This window comes from Podarcis muralis, chromosome 1 (assembly GCF_964188315.1).
Source record: "Podarcis muralis chromosome 1, rPodMur119.hap1.1, whole genome shotgun sequence".
Classification (NCBI taxonomy): domain Eukaryota; kingdom Metazoa; phylum Chordata; class Lepidosauria; order Squamata; family Lacertidae; genus Podarcis; species Podarcis muralis.
This window is the reverse complement of record NC_135655.1, coordinates 99,517,268-99,534,275: the sequence shown is the minus strand read 5'-3', so window position 1 is coordinate 99,534,275 and position 17,008 is coordinate 99,517,268. Positions and strand designations below refer to the sequence as shown.

General features: G+C 43.6%; 1 protein-coding gene across 6 annotated transcripts in view; it reads left to right on the top strand.

Annotated features, from left to right (window-relative positions):
• The window catches only part of QTMAN (queuosine-tRNA mannosyltransferase), a 347,554-nt gene that overhangs the window by 240,105 nt on the left and 90,441 nt on the right, over positions 1 to 17,008 (top strand). For all 6 annotated transcript variants that reach the window (XR_013394557.1, XR_013394552.1, XR_013394553.1 and 3 more), the window contains one exon: positions 12,284 to 12,372. The gene's annotated coding sequence lies outside the window, so the exon portion shown is untranslated. The remainder of the gene's footprint in view (positions 1 to 12,283; positions 12,373 to 17,008) is intronic.

Genomic DNA, 17,008 nt, shown 5'->3' with positions numbered 1-17,008 from the left:
AAGGAAACGTAACTTAAAAAGCCCTTGTGGAAATCAAATTTATGGCCTGTTTCTATCTTTCCTACTGCTGCTGAATAAGTTATCTCCCTGTCCTTCATGGTGTCGGATTTCACTGAATCTGGTTGCAACGAATCCACTATTCTTTAACAACAGTAATCCAAATGTAACAGTGATGATACATTTGGATTAAAACTCAGTGGGGCTGCAATGGGCCAGATCAAATGGCTTAAGGGGCCAGATCCAGTGTATGGGCTGCCAGTTGGCTATTCCTGCACTAGACCATACCAGCCAAAATCAGATGGCAAAGTCCTATTGAAGTCTATGGGACTTGTCCATGGCTATCTGGGCATAGGTTTCAAAGCCCTTCTCTTCTGCAGGAACAATCTTACCTGTCTGTAAGCTATTGTTATAAAAGGCCTTCACCTTTCACATTCATAAAGCAAAAATGCAACCATTTTGTTTTCTTTTGAGGAACACTTGCATTCAAATTCACTCTGCCCATGCTTGAGAAATGGACTAACTTGGTAGTTTTGCTCCAAACATAATTTTAGTTTCACAATGAAGTCCATAGCAGGATTCTGCATCCTGTAAATAATTCCATTTTTTGTCTCAGTCTGTCATTATCTACAAACAGTTTGAAAGAGTAGGGATGTTGATTATGTATTTCATTATTTACTAAAGAGATGCATATCTTGCCTTTCTTCTTTCTAACGGACTTGCTCAGGGTGGTTTACAGATAATACCACCAGTTTGGAGTAAACAACAACAACAACAACAACAACAATCAGATATACAGCAAAGTGAAAGTGAAAGCCAACAGCAACCCAAAACAATAACGAGCCAGTAAATGAAAACCGTTTAAAGCAGTACTAAAAGCTCAGCAAAAACGCAACGCTCTTTCAGTCAGCGGTGGAATAAGCTAGACCAAGGGCAGACAATATGGTGTCCTACATATTGTTGAACTACAACTCCTATCAGCCATAGCCAGCTTCACCAATGGTCAGGGATGATGGGAGTTGAAGTCCAACCCTACATTAGTTACCCCTGAGGCAAACCTGCTATATTGGCTACTCCCTGGACTGCCAGTTCCACATTCTGGATTTTAAAACAGAAAAGGCTTTCTGGTGTATTTTGGACAATTGCTAAGCCAGTGGTGGAAGAATTCACAAACGATCTTGCCAAATAACCTTAGTGAATGGACAGATTCATATAAATGCAGGCAGTCCTTAGTTTTAGATACCTTGTTCTTAAATAGTTTAAGTCCTCAGTGGTACATTCAATTGTACCTGGAAACAAACCAATAGCCAGCGCAGGTGATTCCGCAGCAGAGTTAACCTGCTTCAAGAGCACTTGAAACAGCATTTTGTGCCTGCTGAAGTTTCTGAATCTTCAGAGACCACTCCATGACAAAGTGCTGTGACCATCCAAACTAGATGTGACTAAGGCATGCAGAACTATGACCAGGTCAGCAAAAGCCATGGTCCAGAGGTGGAGGCCCTGTGGCCTTCCGGATAGTGTTGGACTCCAACTCCCTTCAGCCTCGACCAACATGGCCAAGAGTCAGGGATGTTGGGATGCAGTCCAGCAATATCTGGAAGACCACAGGTTTGCTACCTCTTGCTGTAGTATATAGCACATGCTTTTCATCATTGTATTTCAGATTATTTAATTTGGATCTTCTTATCTTTAAAATATACACTTTCTGTTGCATTACTAAATACATTTCCAACATGGTGTTACTAAATAACTCTCAGCCTTATGTGATCATGCTTATGACGTGTTACACTGAGTGGCTGTCGGGATAAGGTACAGTAAACTCCAGATAATTCTATTTCATTTGGCTCCACGTGGCTTTGATATAGGAAGGGAAATATAAGCTTTTTTCCCCTTTTCTTTTTTTGCTGTTTTTAGTTTTAACATCTCAGTGGTATAGCACCAGAAAGGAATTTCACTTGCAAAATCCTGTGAGCAACAACACTTACGAGAATGTATGTATACAATTGTTTAAGGAACACAGGGTTACTGACACAGATGCCGATTTGGTAGGGCATATGGAACATTTACACTTGCCTTTTCATTCTTTCTTGCTACAGCTGGTGCTGATTTAGTATGTGAAATTTTACTAGCAGGAGTGCTAATCAAGACAGAGATTCTGTGAGGATTTAGTCATTTATGTAAAGGGGAAACTATGGGTATCATTAAAAAGTAGGAGATTCTCTATGGGAGGAACATTATCATTATCAACCTCATTTTTAAACTAAAGAGGGAGAGAGAATGGCCTTGTAAGTATCATTTGAGGAGCGAAAAACCTGACTCTTCTTTTCTGGTGTTTGAAGACTATTAGATCCGACCAAACAGCCAACATTTGGGGGAAGAGGGGAATTCTAGATGGATTCTGACTTTGGGAAGTTGAGGACAAAGGCATGGAATTGGTTTTCTCCCCACCCATCATGTGCACTCTTTTCACATGAAAAAAAAAGTGTCTAAAAAAAATTAGTCATGTTCAAATATTGAAGAACTGTGCCAAGTCAACAGTCCTGTTCTATGTACATTTACTCAGAGAAGTAAATTCCATGGAATTTATTCTCAGGGATGTGCATATAGGATAATGACCCAGAGTACACTTCCAAGAATCTTGTGTCTTCTACAATACAGTACTGTTGGCAACGAATGTTAGAAGAATTTGTCAAACTGACTAATATGAGGTGTTGGGGGGGGAATGACCTTATACATCAGGCATAGGCAAACTTGGCCCTCCAGATGTTTTGGGACTACAACTCCCATCACCCCTAGCTAACAGGACCAGTGGTCAAGGATGATGGGAGTTGTAGTCCCAAAACAACTGGAGGGCCAAGTTTGCCTATGCCTGGTGTACGCTGACTTGAGATATTGAGGGAAATGAGTCAGTAATGCTTGAAACTTTAGAAGGCGGGAGTGCTCTTGCCCTTGGGTTCTGCTTTTGGTTCCCCACAGGCATCTGGTTGGCCTCTGGGACAACATGCTGGATGAGGAGACAGGCAGTTGACCTGATCTAGCAGGTGCATCTTATGCATAGCTGTCAATATTTCCACAGCCAGTGTGGTGTAGTGGTTAAGAGTGGTAGTCTCGTAATCTGTTGAACTGGGTTCACATCTCCGCTCCTCCACATGCAGCTGCTGGGTGACCTTGGGCTAGTCACACTTCTCTGAAGTTTCTCAGCCTCACTCACCTCACCAAGTGTTTGTTGTGGGGGAGGAAGGGAAAGGAGATTGCTAGCCACTTTGAGACTCCTTTGGGTAGTGATAAAGTGGGATATCAAATCCAAACTCCTCCTCCTCCTCCTCTTCTTCTTCTTCTTCTTCTTCTTCTTCTTCTTCTTCTAAGGGAAATTCCCTTATTCCGAATAGGATTCCTCACAAGAAAAGGGAAAAGTTGACAGCTATGGTCTTATGTTCTTAATGGAAGCATATAAATTTAATGAAGGATTGAATTCTGAATGTTAAGAGCTAGGAATTGATACAAGGTTATATCGTTCTATACCTCTGCTATACTTTTGAAAAACAACAACAACAAATAAACATATTTTTATTAAAGATCTCTTGGTTTACAAAAGTATGTGCAATCTCTTTTTTTCAAGTTACATTTTCTACAGATCAGTTTCATTTGTTGAGACATTAGTGTTACATTAAGAAGAAAAGGGGGAAAGAGGTGGAAGGGGGCATGGTGAGTGGAAGTGGGGGGCAGTGCTTCTGTTCTACTTAGTGTATGCGTGGGGTTTTGTGTCAGCATCGCTTGTGCGGGTTCTCTTTACTATTCTCTTGTATTACTTTGGTGGTGAGAGAGGTTGGGGTTGGCCTAGGGCATGGTTGTTTGTGATTGGCTGTGGTAAACTTTGTTTTCATGTGTGAGTTGGGTGTGTGTGTGTGTGTTTGAATCAGGTTAGCCAGATTGATTCGTATGCTGTTCTTGTCGTCTTGTTGGGCTGTGTATGTGATAAAGGGGAGCCATACCGGGGTGAAGGCGCCTTCCTCTATTTGTCCCTGTCAGTTTCAGTTTATTGGTTCTGCTACCACAGTACTTCGGGTTATCCACCAACAAATGAGGACAGTCAATCCAATTTGCCTGGTATGTATTTATTCCAAGTAGCAGGTGCCATTTGAATCTTTTCTTCTAGAGAATCTCACTTTCCTTCCTTCCTTTGCATAACTTAGGATCTTTTTGCTGTTGACTACAGGAACCTTGACACACATTTTGTAGCCTTTTCAGGGCTTGCTCACAAGCACCCCGATACTTCTTAAGACACTTGTGCAGCTGTAAAGTACAAATAAAAATACAGATTAAAATCTCAGATGATAGTACTTTGCTGATGATAAATCCAAATAGGTTTTAATTTAGACACTGTAACTGCACAAGTGATTACACATTCAAGCTGGGAGAAAAACCAGGCTGCAAATGTTGATGTGGCAAGTGAAAGGGTCATGCTAAGGTTGACTAATCTTTTTCCTGGCAGAGTTATTTTCAGTCTGGATGGGCATGTAGTTGTGTTCAAGTGGCAGCAGAAATCACTGTTGTGTGCTAAATAGGTTGCACAGGTGGCTCTGTAGTAAGGGGACCTGAACACACACTCTCAGATACAAAACAAGTAGGCATCTGGTGCCTCAGGTGACTAACTGTATAATAGAAAATATTGTGTTCGGTCCCCCATGGAACGACCGCCAGATGCCTGTGCTTATATCATTATATCCAGGGAAGAACTGGTTGTTGGTCTTGGACTGAGAGAGATATCTATGGCTTCTCTCCTTGAATTGGTAAAGAATTTATGGACTTGAGAGAGGACTTGAGGTGATGTGCCTATGTGTGGGAGGAACGGACTTTAGTATGACAGTGCCAGTGATGGATTGTACTCTGAACTGTGTGGAGTTTTTTGTTGCCACTAAATAAATAAAAGGCTTGCCTCCAACAATACTGGAATTAACTTTAGCGTCTCGGGCCTCCAGTTTCATATCAAGGTCTTGAGAAATCTGTAAGCAACCAAACTTCAGCCTAAGATTTTCCAAATTCCTGAGGCGAAAGGAAAGGGAAATGCAATAGTGGAGACAACAGCAAGAAGATTATTTCAATTAGCTCCAAAGTAAGGGATTGGGGTGGGGTGGGGTGGCAGAGGCATGGAGTTTGCAACCTAGTTTCTCATGAGACATGTGTACCATGGATAGCAAAATAAACTCATATTGTCATGGATGACTAGTATTTAGATGTGCTGGGCTAAAACTATTTCAGCAAAATTTGAAAATCAGATGTTCTGATAGATGAAAATACTGTTTTACATAGTTCTGCATGATCGTGCCTCCACAGAAGACATAGCTTGAATCTAACAAGTACTTTAGTCAACACATTGCCATAGCCTTATAGTTTCCAATAGGTGGTATTTCTCTAAGGTCCCACTTGCGCATTTAAAGTAGCCTCATGCCAGTTAAGGCATATATGAAAGAAGCTTAGGTGATGGGCTTCAATGGACTCCAACCATGTTCACAGCCACAATGTAAATAGTCAACCAGGTTGAAGGAGAAGTTTGTGAGTCATATCATCCTACTACGCATGTTTCCCCAGAAATACATCTTACTGAGTTCCAGGGGCGCCGACTTATAAAAAATATTGGGGGGGCCCAAGACCTCCAAACCGCTGCTGCTGGGGGAACGAAAGGGGCGAGCCCCGGGCTGCCCCGACCTTAAGTGAACTTGTGAGGGCCTGCCCTTTGCGGCAGCCGATTGGCTGCTGCCGTGGGCGGTGAATATTAATGAGCTAGGGGGAATCCCCGCTTCTCGCGGGGCTGACGCCAGCCCCGCGAGATTGTTGATGGGTCGAGAGCCCGCAACCCCACCCCCTCTCTAGATCGGGAGTGGCTTTGTTTTAACTCATTACTGAATGTATTTTAAAAGGTAACTATCGTCAAACAAGGAAAATAAAAAATACCAACATAATTTTGTGATTTTACAAAGCATAATATAACTAATAATTTTCTTAAATTATTGGGGGGGCAGAGCCCCCCCAAACGAATTTTTGAGGGGGCTCGGGCCCCCTCAGGCCCCATGGAGTCGGCGCCTATGCTGAGTTCAATTGGACTTCCTCTCAGATATGAGTGCACTGTGCACTTGGAAGTAAATCTCCTTATGTTCTGTGGGATTCAGAATATTTTGTCTATGTTCTCACACCACCATCTCATCTAGTTTCTGCCAGGGAGAAGGAACTTGGAGAGCTCAAGTGGGCCAAGTGGTGTTTCAGTCAAAACAGGAGCATCCAAGGAAATCAGACGCAGATCTACAACCCCTGAAGGTTGATAAACACCATTCCTGAGAAAGTCTGTTGTGCTTTAAAGAAGCTTTGCCTAATTTTTCAGATGTTGGCTCAGGTAGTGCTGGGCAGATCTTGGCTCTGTTTCGGGTTTTGAAATGGTGGCTTAGGACAGGGGCGGTGGAAGGGGATGCGGTGGGGGCGGTTCACTCCGGGTGTCATCACTGAGGGGGTGACATTCGGTGCACCACCCACCCACAACTCCCAAACCTAAACCCCGAGCGATAAGGGGTGGAGCTGTACCGCCTTGCCGGTGGCCTTCCTCCCTTCCCCCTTCATTTTGACAGCTCAGGGGAGGCTTGGGAGTCACACACCATTGACCCCTGCTCCTGGGTTGCTTCCTGAGGGGGGGGAGCCTCCCCCAAGCTATCAGAAGGAAGAGGGAAGGGAGGAAAGCTGCTGGCAAAGTGATGCGGCTCCCCCCCCCCCCGCCCAGGAAGCAGCCCCCATGGGCGGCTCGCCGCCTGGGATGCTTGCCCTGCCCCTGGGTGCACAGCATGTGCGCCACTCTGGGTGCCGGAGCAGCTAGCTCCACCTCTGGCTTAGGAGACAGCAGAGTGACCTCTTTAGGCTGTGAAGATGGTAACAGGAAGGACTCCTGGGGAACTCCTTGCACAAAGATTTCTGAAGGAAGAGGGTTCCTGCTGAGGGAAATCCTTTTGCCTAGGAATTCCTAGTCTGGCACAGCCCTGCAGTTTATGTTTTAATAATTCATTCCCCAATCAAAACCTGGAATTTATTAATTTCTAGAGTTTACCCCAAATCTATAGCAATATTTATGTGCCACAGGTACACTTGTTGAAGAACCCCTGGCATACTCAGTGGCAAATGTGGATTTGTTGCAAGCTAATGTCTGAAATTATTCTTTACTGGTGAATGTCAATAACTGGTTAATAAGCACACACCATTTTACACCAACTGCAAAAAGCAGCTTCAGGGGAGATTTCTACAAGTGCAGTATGCAGAGAAAAGGTATGCAAAATGCACACATGAAACTACCTGAAGTCTGCATTTGCAGTAGAACCTATTGCTGATGATTTCTCGATCAAACTACAACCTGTTTGTGTGCTTTTTTTAAAATGCAAGTTTTAAAAGTAACATCAGAAGCAATCACCCAAAACATGCCAGAGGAAGCAATATCAAAAGACCCATACTCATAACCCTTGGAAACATGGGAATTACTTCTGAATTCCTAAACGAAAACAGTTGGCCAGTTTTTTGCCTTACTCTCTATTTCACTGCAAGTGAGTTTAGAACAGGAAATGTATATAGGACAGAGTGGATAAAAACAGATATTTTCTTTTAAATGGTTTATAAAGCTAACTTACTTTTTAAAGAATTAAATTTCATCTATATTCTGTCCCATAGGAATAACCTAGTTTTAAGTCTGAATGTAATGGAAACACACAGGCAAGAGCCCTGGATCGACTCTTCCAGCTGTTTCACTCTGGGCTGACCTCACCACCACCACCACCTCCTCCTCCTCCTCCACCACCTCTACTTCTCCATCCTGGTGTGCTGTAGCAATGCCTCCACTTGGAAGCACCATTGGAAAATTGATTAAATTGTCTTGATATAGATCAATCTAGCCTGATATAGGGGGTGAACCTGTGGGGTAGTTAAATTTCAAGAGAATACTATGTATTGAGACTTCAAAAGGTTGGTAATACTGAAGTGGCCTAAGTGATAAATTGATGGTGTAAAAAAGCAAAAACTAATCAGAACATGAGTGCTAGAGGAGAAAGTTATCTCCCCTTGCTGTTTTCAAGCCTTGCGCAGGTTCAACCCCTTGCATTTTCTAGTTTAAAAATCCAGGATACAAAGTTGGGACCAATTTCTGCCCTTGTCTCTCTAGAGCAAATTCTACGACACATACACACCTTATTAAAGAGTAAAGGATTCCTTTTAAGAGGCCTACAGAAATGTGAGCATGACAGTTATGCCATAAACCCACACTAGGGTTGGGGGAAGGAACGTATGTATACCTGTCCTTAAAGCAAAGCATAAGTGCTGGGTAAATCTGTCCTGTTGGGGCTAGAAGAGCTAGCTAACCTTTGGAGCTATTGCACAACAGATGCAACGGTCTGATTTGTTTCCTAGCTCCTTATCTTCCAGTAAAAAATAGCTCCTTATATCGTAGACAGCAGGTATTTCAAACCTGATGTTTAGGCTAGAGCAACACTGTTTTCTTCCCTAAGCCCCAAGCACTTAGATGCAAATGCCTTATGATGAGTGAGATTCCAAAATAGCACCAAGGGTAACTGCAGAAGAGAGTAAAGGTTCTGATAATGGGGAAGGAAACTGTGATAAGTTTGGAGCCTGCCAGAAGGATGAGAGCAGCTGTGGGTGACAAAACAAAACACCTTTTGTTGACAGTTAGGTTTTCGTCTCATGCTCCAAGCAGCAGCGCACATATACACACAACATGACAGGTTTTGCCTCCCCCCTAAAAAAACAAAAGGGGAGAAAGGAGGAGAAAAAACAAGAAAATTACACTCCACCTTTCTACACTTTACTACAAGAAGATAAGAGTTACAGACACTTTCAGTGATGATATTGCTTCAAACAGGACACTGGTATTTTCATGGAGTACCATAGATTGGCTATTAGACATTGTGTCTCAGATGAACCTCCACGTGTAAGCCAGTTGCTGGGGGAGCAACACTGATGGAGACCCTTCATACACAGCTTGTGGGCTTCCTGGAGACATCTGCTCTTGGCTGCTGTGGCGACTTAGGTGGCCCTTTGGTCTGAACCAGCAGCCAGACTTCCCAGGCTCCTCACTGCTTTGCCTAATCTCACATTATTCTGACTTACTGGCTCAGAAACGTTACCAGGTATTTTAACCTGAGTCTTCTGTTTTAAGTTCTGTGTTGTATTAATGGGATTCTTGTGCTGTGTATTTTAACTATGGATGTCCATATTTTAAAATGTTTTCGGGAGGTTGTTTTTTTCATTTTTGTGTATTGTGCATTTTTAACTATGGGTGTTTATTTTTTAATATTTGTGTAACTGGTTTTTTATCATTTTGAACTGCTTCGATGGAAGTTTGTTTCGGCATTAAATGCTACACAAATTTGTTTTTGAATAATAATAGCTAATATCAGGGGGAAATCCGCACAGCGTAATTCCTGCATGTTAAGACCCACATAGCTGAACCAGCCCATTCCCCAAAGGGACTCTATTAACCTGCGGTTATTATTGCCTGCAAAAGAGAAAAAGGCTTCTCATGCATCTGTTAGACCACCATACATGGCCGGTGGGCTTTGTTGACTGAAGTGAGGATTGGGGAACCCGTAGTCTTCCAGATGTTACTGTCAGCCCCAGTCAGCAAGGATGATGGGAGTTGTAGTTCAGCAACACCTGGAAAGCCATCCTTGGTAGAATGGGTCACAAGTTGCCTGGACAGCAAACTGGGCAAAACAACATGGAAACGTCTATGATAGACTGAAGGCATGACCTACTTAAAATGGAACAAACAGCAATCCATTTCACCAGTTGAAAGGTGGACGTGCTGAGGAAGTGAAATGGCCAGCAGGTCACAATTCAGTATCATTGATAAGATGAGAACATCCTGAAGTCCAAAGTGCACAGATGCTAATGTTTAGTGGCTGTTTTCCAGCAAGCTGGTCACAGGTGACCTCCATGGATCTCACCTATCAAAACCTACCCTGCACCTTTATAGAAGTGTTTGCAGAGCAGCCAGATGTCATGGCAGCTACATTGAAAGGTGTCATATTCACCCCCTCCCAGTTTAGACATGTGCACCGGTGGCTAACTTTGATTACACATCAGTCACAGCACATTAGGCAATCTTCCAGCCTGCCAGTTCTGCCGTGCCCATCTCCAAGCTAAGTGTCATCAGGAAAATTGTAACACTCTGAATTAAGGGGTTCTAAAAAGAGAGAGACAGATTACATAGCAGTCAACCTGCAAGTGGACTTTCAGCTCAAAGGTAAATGACCTTCATCTCAAGTGCCTGTCATTGAAAATGTCCCTCTCTGAATTCATTGGGCATGACGTGCCCTTGTCATTTAACACCTACGGGAAGTGGTTGCAAACCACTCACTTTGGGAGAGTTTTGCATTCACTTTGTAGATAGGAGAAAACTATTAGTTCTCTCCCAATACCCCCCCACCCCCCATATAGCCTGGTCTAATATACATGACCCTGACTGTTTCCTCAGTGCCTGGAATGTAAAACAACATGATGTAGTAAACTAGAGTGTCAGACTATGACCGGAGAGAGCCAGATTCAAATCCCCATTCAGATATATAAAAGGAACCTCAGCAACAGAGCACACAAAGCTCCCAGGTTCGGTGTACAGGCAGGACTGGAGAAGCACTCCTGCAGGTCAATGCAGACAATAGAAGAGGGGTAGGGAGGCTGTAACCTTCCAGATGTCCCAGGACTACAACTCCCATAATCTGTGAGCACTGGCCATGCTGGCTGGGGCTGATGGGAGTAGGCCAGCAACATTTGGAGGGTCACAGGCTCCCCGTCCCTGCAATAGATGGACCCATGATTTGACTCTGTGAGGTCTATATTGTAAAACATATGGGATGACGTTAGTCCAGTCACTTTTCTTAGCCTAACAAATACACAAGGTGGTTGTTAGGATAAAGGAAAGGGATGGCATAAGCTTACGTAGGACAAAAATGGAAATGACAACAGGAAGAAGACTCAATATTAAATAAATTTATTGCTGTGTAACTAGCAGAGACGGATCTGCAAGTGTGCTGACTTTTGTTGATGGAATAAAATGTTGTCTTTAAATTAGACGGAGCTTTTTCTTATGCAGTATGCAAAAGTTGATTAGAAGATCCCACAAGGATCTATGTTCCATTTCTGTTCCTTCTCCTTCTGCTTGGAGCACTCTGTTTCATCAGCTGATCTGAGTTCAGTCAAAGGCTTGGGCCTAATCTTTCACAAACGACCAACCTAGGTAGGTTAGGCCCTAGCTCCAGGCTGTGTGATTGAAACTCTTAAGTTTTGGAAAATTACAAGTTGGAAGTAAAAAGAATATGCTAGCGAACACTTCTCTTTCAAAGAACTGTGTGCCTGTCTGGGGGAAAAAAACCTATATTAAGAACAGTAGGGTTTCCCCCCCCCCCTTGCATCCTAAGCCCCTATGACACAATATTCTCTGTTTGTGCGTGTGTATGTGTGCGTGTGTACTCATGGAGTTATGAATGATACAGATTGCATAATCCCATGGGCAGAGGTACAGACAAAGAACCTTAAACGACTGTTTCATAATGCTCAGACAAACACAGTGTACTTGATTACTGACAGAAACTTATTTATATCATGTGTAGTATGTAGACCACCATGACTTCTTTAATTTGAAACAAAGGTATCAAAAGCAGTCATTGTTTTCCCTCATAAACATTGCCGGCATTCCTCTCTGTGTTCAAAGGGCATCTTTAATTCCAACGGCTGTGTTCTTTCTGGTGGAAATAAGACTTTCCTCTCTGAAATCTCCTATGTGTACCTTAAGGAGAGAGGGGGATGGAGGGAGATATATATTGAAAGCCTGCCAGATACCACATCTGCCTCTCTTTGCACCTCAAAGGGTGAAGCCAAACAGCAAGGTGGCGAAGACGAGTAAACCGATAAATTAACACCGTGAGGGCTACCCTCTCTCTTTCTGTCAAACAACTGTAGGTGATCTTTTCCCCCTGCCCTGGAAAAAGAAAAAAACAACCCTCACGCAATCTAGTTACCGGTTGTCTAGCTGGCAAATGCAATCTGTAACACCTGTGCAACAGATACACACAGATGTACGTATCCGGCTGTCAATCCATCTGTGGAAGGGACTGGATGGAACGGTTTGTCTTTGAAGAGGTGGAAAGGAGGGCAGATTCATGTACACCACAGCTAAGGAATCTGTTTTCTCCCACTGCTCATTGTTTATATATTGTGTTCTGTTCATATTTTCTCTCTGTCGTTCTAGGACCGTGCAGGTAACTGCAACTGAGGCAATATAGCCAGAGACTCACAGAGCTAGTGGGATCTGTTCTGTGGCTAGCAAAACTTAACGAGGTAAGTTGAAGCCTTTTTACTCAATTCTGTCTCTAAATAATATGCGATGCTTCTGATCCCGGCCCCCCCACCCCTCCGGACATGTATCTTAATCAAATAGTCCAGGGTTTGGGGGCTTTTTGTAAAGAAGGATATTTGGTCCATGCCGCTGTGTCTCTGTTTCCTATGCGATATGTTGGTGGTGTGTAAATTTTTACAAACAGCTTCTATTATCTTTTGAATCCACAAAACAACAAAGGCGATAATTATAGTCTGAAGATGCTATAGTGTTTCAAACAAGCCTACAGTGGTGGTATTACAAAGAAACTGTTTGGTTTGCCTACAGCTTTTGCTGCACTCAAAGACATCCCAATTATGCTTCGCATTTCAGCAGAAAACTTCTGTCCTTAAACAGAAACAGCTTGCATGAAACCTCTTAGAATTCTCCTTTTTAAATTTTTTCTTGATTCTTCTGCGAATAAAAAATGGTCCAAATGGAGGGTGCAGCGGGAAAGATTACCCCCCTCCACACCCCCTTGTACAAATTACGTCTGGCTTTGTGAATATAGGTACATTTTGTTGTTGTTGTTGGGGGGAGGAGACAGGAATGATGAGGGGGATAAATGTATGTCATTTAAAACCTCTTATGTACATCTGCTACTTGTCAACCCGTGATCTCCTGATCCTTGAATATTTGGCAACCCTGTGATTTGCGATAATGGAATTACTAGGAAAAAAGTTATCAACAAAGACAGTACATTATAAATGGGAAAAAGTTAGGCTTCAGATGTTTCAGAGATGAATGAACTTTGAAAAGGATGTAATGGTACTGGCGGGGGCAGGTCAGGGGCCTGAATGTTGTGAACCTTTCGAAGAAACCACAAAGGTTTTTAAATATTATGGCCAATATAAGCATTACATGGGCCAGATCCTAACCTGGAACATATCGTGGTCAGAGCTTTAGCTAGGTGATCTTGCGCCCCTGGCAGAACCGGCCAGATTGCTCCCCCAAGCCACAGACAAATTAGCGCTTCTTTCCACCTCTCCTCCCCCCCCCCCAATTCAATTCACCCTCTATTTAAAACCATTTCTTATGAGACAGTAATCCATATTTATATTTATGGACATATTTTAAAGCCAATTTTGTGCCCCCCCAACCGTCTGCGCCCCTGGCGGAAGCCCACCTCACCACCCCCTAGCTACAGCCCTGATTGAGGTAAATTGAAATCTGTTGACATTTATTTAGAATCATAGAATCATAGAGTTGGAATAGACCACAAGGGCCATCGAGTCCAACCCCCTGCCAAGCAGGAAACACCATCAGAGCACTCCTGACATATGGTTGTCAAGCCTCTGGTTAAAGACCTCCAAAGAAGGAGACTCCACCACACTCCTTGGCAGCAAATCCCACTGTCGAACAGCTCTTACTGTCAGGAAGTTCTTCCTAATGTTTAGGTGGAATCTTCTTTCTTGTAGTTTGGATCCATTGCTCCGTGTCCGCTTCTCTGGAGCAGCAGAAAACAACCTTTCTCCCTCCTCTATGTGACATCCTTTTATATATTTGAACATGGCTATCATATCACCCCTTAACCTCCTCTTCTCCAGGCTAAACATGCCCAGTTTAACACTTAATTTAGGCTTAACACTCTAGATTAACTATTATGCTGAATGTTCAGTAGCATTGGGCCTCAACTAAATTGACCTCCCTGCTTAGGGAATGAAGAGTGCCCATGAACGGGAACTCCAGGATGCGGTTCACAAGTCCTCTGCATCCTATAATCCAGCCCTGGCAAAGAGTGTTCGCAGTATAACAGTGAGTGAGCTTTGTGGTATGATGCCAGATCACAGATCTGCACATCTATTGGATTATAACTCCAGAGGAGAGAGATGGTAATCTCCTGACCTTGAAGTCTCCAACTCTTGGCCTCATTACCTGGCTCGCGCTAACAGCCACAGGGCATGTACATCCTATTCTAGTAAAATTTATAAATGTGTGCTGAAAATAAATACCTCAAAGTGCTTCATATTCATATGTTTTGATACTGAGGAGGCTGCAGATTATGTTAGCCTGGGATAGCTCTGTCGGTAGAGCATGAAGAAGAAGAAATGTTTGGATTGGATATCCCTCCGGTCACTCCCTTTAAGGAGTCTCAAAGCGGCTAACATTCTCCTTTCCCTTCCTCCCCCACAGCAAACACTCTGTGAGGTGAGTGGGGCTGAGAGACTTCAAAGAAGTGTGTCTAGCCCAAGGTCACCCAGCAGCTGCATGTGGAGGAGCGGAGACGCGAACCCGGTTCCCCAGATTACGAGACTACCGCTCTTAACCGCTCTTAACCACTACACCACACTGAGACTCTTAACTCAGGATTGTGGGTTTCAGTCCAATATTAGGCAAAAGATTCTTGCATTACAGGGGTTGGACCAGATGACCCTTCCTACCCTACAATTTTATTCTCTTTGAATGGTAAATTATAGCCATTCCTCACTTAGCCCACTGGCAAATAAACTAAAGCTGTGCTCACCCTCCCATTTTCTCTGTATCCAGGGCATTTCCATATCTAGTTTGTGAAGCTGTGTATGCACACTGATGAGCACAATCCACATTTATCTTGTGGTTTATTGAGAAATGTGTATCTTGATGTGTTTCCCACACACATGCTGTGGAAGGACATCCCTGCCTCCTCCTTGCCCTCTGGTGTGGACAGGGAATGACATATCCCACTGTACTGATGTGTACAACAACATGCAAATATGATTTGAAATGCAACAGGGAGAAATGACCTCGCTACATTTCAAGTCAGCAGAGAGCACATGAAGGCCTGCCTGGCCTGGCTCCCCAGCTGTCTGCTCACCTGCTTTGCTTGACCACTTTCTCACTTAGCTGGGACCCTAGATTGTTCAGACCCTGGGATTCCCTCGCCCTGTTGTGGGCAGGTGGGTGGGAGTGGCAATGACCTGGGGAACTTTGGAAGGCCTGCCTGGGCCACCTGCTTGCCTACTCGCTTACTTGCTATGCCAGCCTGCCCACTCATGCTGCCCACTTGCCTGCTTAGCTCGCTTGCTCTGCCTGCTGTTGTCATGCTACAGTTGTTTGGCCACCTATTGGAGGCCATGTGAACTACAGCGTGGTGCCTTTTTTGTGTGTACACAAATATTATATAGTAAAATATAATATTCAACATTCTTATCTGTTTTATGTCAATTTTGTCTCTAATGTAAACTCTGGGCCTGTGCTTTCAGTGTTTAGCCTGCCCTTATGCACTTGCAGAAATGTTTATGCTTCTAAAGTAACTGGACTCCAATATGCTCAAAGAAGAAATAACTAAATTGAGGCAAATTTCAAAACAGACATATTGCTCTGTAGCTGTTCTTATGGAGAAAATGTTTTAGGCAGTACCTTAATAGTTGGGTATGTTTTAGGGAACCAGCAGCAGCCAACACTTCCAGGTTATTGTGCCATAGTGGATTTACCCTCAGATGCCCTGCCAAAAAGTCCTTATATTGTTGAAATGGCAAGTAATATTGTAAAGCTTCTGCTCATTCATTAGGATAAAGGTAAAGGGACCCCTGACCATTAGGTCCAGTCATGGCTGACTCTGGGGTTGTGGCACTCATCTCACTTTATTGGCCGAGGGAGCCAGCGTACAGCTTCCGGGTCATGTGGCCAGCATGACTAACCAGACTAATGGCGAACCAGAGCAGCGCACGGAAACACTGTTTACCTTCCCACTGGAGCGGTACCTATTTATCTACTTGCACTTTGACGTGCTTTCGAACTGCTAGGTTGGCAGGAGCAGGGACCGAGCAACGGGAGCTCACCCCGTCGCGGGATTCAAACCGCCGACCTTCTGATCGGCAAGTCCTAGGCTCTGTGGTTTCACCCACAGCATCACCTTCATGCATTTCTTCCTAAAGAGGTAAACGATCTAAGCCCTTGCATATAGCTTAAGTTCAGTGTAGGTACAGTATGTCACAAATGACCCTTTCTGTCTCTCTAGGCTACAATCCTGTGCAGTGGTATTAAGCCCTGGGAGCAACCCAACTAAACACAGTGAAATTTATTTATCAGGGTCAAACTACAAGTGAAGCTAAGTGAGTCTGAATTCTGTAATGGGGATTTCCCCTCCCTCTCCATTTAAGAAGAAGGGACAGTGACAGTCAGGATCATGGCGTGCTTCTATGCAGTGGAAGAGTCAAGGCAGAGCAAAGGCAGTGTGGGAGGAGTATAAAGATGAAGATGGTCCATAGGCAGGAAGAGTCTCCAAGTGCCTCTAATCAGCAGACCAGCCTCAGCTGACAGTGTTTTATAGGGATCAGAATGTTATAACTCAATGGTGTAGAAAGTATCTTGGGTTGGTGTGGCCTATTACCTAAAGCCCATATCATTAGCAAAGGCTGAAACCCCACCAGACACCTTCCAGATCACCAGTTCAAAACCTCCATTAGGGTTGATTCCCGAAACAGGACAGCCAAACCTACTTGTGCAGTTATTGCTGGCACAATAGATATGTCAGCGAATAAATTGCTGTTTTTAAAATTTAGTCCACAAAGTTTTGACTAACCTCATCCATATCTTCATAGATATTCTTGAGCCTTCTCAGTTAAAATGTTGAGAGATTACAGTTAACAGATGCTTTTATTAGATTCAAAGCTCTGT